Genomic DNA, 4,856 nt, shown 5'->3' with positions numbered 1-4,856 from the left:
AGGGGCCAGGGCGGGACACACTTGGGGCAATACCGTGAATGGAAGCAGCATCCAGACACAGCATGGCATGACACGCGTGTGTGCAAACATGGCGGGACGGGAAACGGGGCAATGACCGTGTAACAGTCACACAGGGTGACCAGCATCAGGGGTCACTAAACCACACAGCAAGGCATGATACACACGTGTGCAAACATGACGGGACGGGAAACGGGGCGATGACTGTGTAACAGTCACACAAGGTGACCAGCATTAGGGGTCGCTAAACCACACAGCTGGGGGACAGCAAGCTGACAAGGGCAGTCACCCATGTTTCCACGACAACCACCAACAGGATTCATGCAGGACCCTGAGAAACCCAACCCTGGGCAAAGCAGGTGTGCACTAAGACCTGCGAGAGGCCCCTCTGGAAGAGGTATGCCATCGAGGCGTGTCCCGGTCTCACTCTCCCGGCGCCCCATGCGTGTGAGACGTGTCCCGGTCTCACTCTCCCGGCGCCCCATGCGTGTGAGGCGTGTCCCGGTCTCTCTCTCCCGGCGCCCCATGCGTGTGAGGCGTGTCCCGGTCTCTCTCTCCCGGCGCCCCATGTGTGCGAGGCGTGTCCCGGTCTCCTGGCGGTCCTGGGCATGCAAGGTGTGTTCCAGTCTCCTGGACGCCCCGTGTCGGCTGCTATCAAGACATGTCCCGGTCTCCAGGCGGCCCCATGCATGTGAGGCGCATCCCAGTCTCCAGCGGACTGTGGCCTGAGCTCAGCTATGCCCCAGGGGCTTTCAAAGGCTGGTGTTTCGGAAGCTGACTGCCAGGCCTTTCCTTTGAGGTGCCCGTGGGTGGGTCGGCACCACCAGCCTCTCGTTAGCTGACGAGCACGTGATCATCTTTACCACCTGGAGCCCCATAGGGTCATCTTCGTTCTGCTCCAGCTGTTCAGTGGGTCCCCCACAACTGCGCAGCAGCCAGGAGTACCCACAGCACACCCACCGTGAAAGCGCTGTGTCCCTGCCAGGGTGGGGAGGCTGGGGTCTCCACACAAAGCCCAGCGGACCCTCCCAGGCAAGGCTCTCTGCCCCAGTGAAAGCTGTCACGAAGCACGTTTTGGCCTCAGTGTAGCGAAGGACCAGCTGATTTCACAGCAGTAAACTAGGGGGCTCTGCGGACGAGTGTGAGGGGAGCCAGGCCGGGTGCACACATGAAGTCACGGAGGCGGCCCCAGACCCATCCTGTTCCCCATGGGCCCAACCTGAAGGCTTCTCTCTCACCACCCTCTGCCCCACAATCCTGCAGCCCCAGAAGGGAAGGGATAAAGAGTCGGATCTGGGCAGAGGCTCTGGGGACATCAGCATCCTTACGACCAGGCGGACACGGCAGGCAGGAAGTGAACCCCAGACTAGCCAGCCAGCAGCGCCACACGGGGCGGTGGCGGCTCTGTGCCGTAGACCTTACTCTCCACCCGTCCTTATCTGTCAGAGAAGGTGCCCAGCCGGCTCCTAGAGTCCCACATGGCCGGGGGACAGAGGAGACACTGGTAGTGGTGAGACCTGTGTCAGGGCACAGCCAGGAGAGGGTATGGGCCAGGCTTCCCCACACCCCCTCTGGGTGGACTGAACATGACGCACGTTGTCTTCTTTGAAGCTCCTCCTGGGTGTCTGCCCGTGGTGGGTGCCCAGTAAGGGCAGGACAGGCAGGAGCCCCGTCCCCATGGCCAGGCCAGAAGGCGAACCTCTTGGTTTAGTCTTTTCCCGCCCAGACGCGGTAAACCTCTCCTCTGCCCGTCTGCGGGAGAGCAGCCACCCGCGACACCAGGCCAGGTGCCAGTCAGCACTGCGCTGCCGTGTGGTGAGGCGGCTGCTGTTGGTGCCATCGACTCCCAACTCGGGGCCACCCCGTGACAGAGAACCGCCTCACAGGGTCTCCTACCCTGTGATGCTCTTCATGGGGGCGGATCACCTGGTCTTCCTCCCGGGAAGCCGCTGGGGGGGGGCCGGAACCACCAGCCTCTCGGCTGGAAGCTGAGCACTTCAGCCCGGTGCCCTCAGGCTCCTTCCAAAAAGACGTGCTGAAGCCCTACCCCGGCACCTGTCAACACGACCTTTCTGCAAACAGGGTCTTGGCAGATGTCACTAAGGGAACATGAGGCCAGGCTGTTTGAGGCAGGCCCTAATCCAATGACAAGTGACCTCCAGGAAGAGGGAAGCTGGCCGTGAGAAGACAGACGCGAGGACAGCGATGTGGCCACCGGCACCCGGACGGACAAGGACAGACCCTCTCCTGGAGCGTCTTGGGGGAGCGTGGTCCCGCCGACACTGTGCTTCAGACCACGCGAGGGCAAGACCCCGGCTCTGGGAGGCCCCAGCGCGAGGGCGGCCCCAGGGCACACGCATCCACCCGGCCTGACCCCGGCCAGCCAGATCCCCTGCACTGGGCGCTGTGGCCTAACTGGCTGCGGGTTTCCCAGCCGGGCTGAGCATTTTTCCACACCAACTGCCAGGAACTCTTGCGCCATCGGGGCCCCTGGGACCGTCCCCATCTGTTGTTTGTTTGTGTTCTGACTCCGTGTACGGCGTCCTGCAGTGCAGAAAGGTTTAATTCTGACACACTTAACCCTGGCCGTTTCTTCTCCCGGCTCCTGCATTTCCGAGGAAGGCTTGTCCCGTGCCCACTCTGCAGCCGTCTCCTCCCGGGTGGCGGTTGCTCCCAGCGCCCATTCAGCAAGGAGCTGCATCCCCTCAGAGCCCCAGAAGGCCCAGCCAGGGCACCAAGAGAGTTGCGGGCTGTCCGCTGGGCCCAGGGTCGCTCTGAAAAACCTCCCTGCTCCAGACCCGGCCTGGACAAGGACAACCCCATGGAGCGGCTGCCTTCCTGTCCTGCCTCCCTGTAACCTCCTGTGGCCTCCTGTCCCGGCGGAGCCTGACCCCAAGGCTGGCCGCCCGCCCCTCCTGCCCTGTCCCCACACCAGACTCATGGGACTGCCAGCACACGGCTCTCTAACAAAACCCTGCTGTCGTCGTTGTGGTCGTCAGGTGCCACCGAGTCGACTCCCGCTCACAGCGGCCCCACGTACAACAGAACGAACCCTGCGTGGTCCTGTGCCAGCCTCACAATCCCGGCCACACCTGGGTCCATCGCCGCAGCCACGTGCCAGCCCATCCTTCGCCGTCCCCTCCTGCGCTGACCCTCCACTTCACCAAGCATGATGCCCTTCTCCGGGACACGCCCCCTCCTGACAACATGACCAAAGCAGGGGACACCAAGGCTGCCCATCCCCACTTCTCACAGGCACTCGGCGCGCTGGACTTCCGCCAGGACGGCTCTAACGGCGAGTGACTCCCCACACGCTGACACGACACTCACGAGGCTGTGAAGCCACCTGGCTGGCACCCGCCGTGCACCCCCTGCTCCACTTGCTCAGAACCTTCGTGTCTCCTGGTCGCCGTCAGGGACGCTCTGCCGTGACCTCCAGGCCCGTCGTCCAGACCTGACCCTCAGCCCGGGGCACTCCTGATGGGGGCTGGGAATAAACCACTCTCCCTCAGCTTCTCCTGATCAGGGCGCTCCCCCACGCCATTTCTAGGTGCAGTAACTCTCTCTGTGCTCAGGCATGTGTGCCCCACGAGCCAGCCAACGCCAGCCACGTTGCTCTGTCCATAGCATGAGAAGGGCACACCCAGACAAGCCCCACATTGGCTCCATGGGGACCGGCAACTGAAGCTCACCCTACTCTGTCCCTTCTCTGTGGACGGCCGCGTGATCCGTGCACACCTGGGCGTGTCGCTTCTCTGTGGACGGCCGCGTGATCCGTGCACACCTGGGCGTGTCCCTTCTCTGTGGACGGCCGCGTGATCCGTGCACACCTGGGCGTGTCCCTTCTCTGTGGACGGCCGCGTGGCCCGTCCACGCCTGGGCGTGTCCCTTCTCTGTGGATGGCCGTGTGGCCCGTCCACGCCTGGGCGTGTCCCTTCTCTGTGGATGGCCGCGTGGCCCGTCCACACCAGGGTGAGTACCTTCTCTGTGGATGGCCCTGTGGTCCATGCACCACCTGGGCATGTCCCTTCTCTGTGGACGGCCACGTGGCCTGTGCACACCTGAGTGTGCCCCTTCTCTGTGGATGGCTGTGTGGCCCGTACATTCCTGGGTGTGTCCCTTTTCTGAGGGTGGCCGCGTGGCCCAGGCATACCTGAGTATGAGTCAAGGTTTGGTTGTGACCTGGGTCCTGGGGGCCAGGTGGGCACAGTGAGCATTGAATCCTGAACACGGGGCAGGTGGCTGTTCCTGGGACTCCATCCTCACTAGGAGGCGGGGGCTCTGCCTCACAACCCAGATGAGCATCTCTGCCCGCCCCCAGGGAGAGGACCCGCAGTGCGGAGAGGAGTCTACAAGTCCCGGCCCACCCATCTCCAGATGACCAAGAGGCCGGGCCCAGCCCAGGTGGTGCAGAGGGGGCATTCTGCAAGGGTCACTCCTGCCCCTACTGCTGTCTGGTGCTGAGCCAAACCCCTGCTGATCTTGGGGGTCCCTTCATGAATCTCTTCCGGGCCATCACCTGGACCTCGGTTTAGACTGGATCCGGGCAGAAGCCCTCCAGTCAAGACCGTCACTGCCTCACCACCTCCTCATGCCCAGACTGTGAGCAACAGTCCTGTCCAATTAGAGACCATGTCATGCTCCAGAGCCTTCCGTGGGCCCTTCACACCCAAGGGGCCTCATACCAATAAGCCCAAGTGACAGGTGACCTCCCAAGAGTGAGGGGAGCCCTGGCCACTCAGCACTGCCTGGTGGGCACTCGGGAGCACCCAGGTCTCCAGTCAGTGGCCCGTTCTAGACCCCACTGTGTACCGACGGCTCGCACAACCCAAGGCCCC

At 63.3% G+C, this 4,856-nt stretch overlaps 1 protein-coding gene across 1 annotated transcript in view; it reads right to left on the bottom strand.

Moving 5' to 3' along the window:
• The window catches only part of ACOX3 (acyl-CoA oxidase 3, pristanoyl), a 78,717-nt gene that overhangs the window by 7,603 nt on the left and 66,258 nt on the right, over positions 1 to 4,856 (bottom strand). The window lies entirely within an intron of this gene.

This window comes from Orycteropus afer, unplaced genomic scaffold (genome assembly GCF_000298275.1).
Source record: "Orycteropus afer afer isolate SDZICR_OR568_19922 unplaced genomic scaffold, OryAfe1.0 scaffold00871, whole genome shotgun sequence".
NCBI lineage: Eukaryota > Metazoa > Chordata > Mammalia > Tubulidentata > Orycteropodidae > Orycteropus > Orycteropus afer.
The sequence above is the reverse complement of the archived record's forward strand: the minus strand, read 5'-3'. Positions and strand labels throughout refer to the sequence as shown.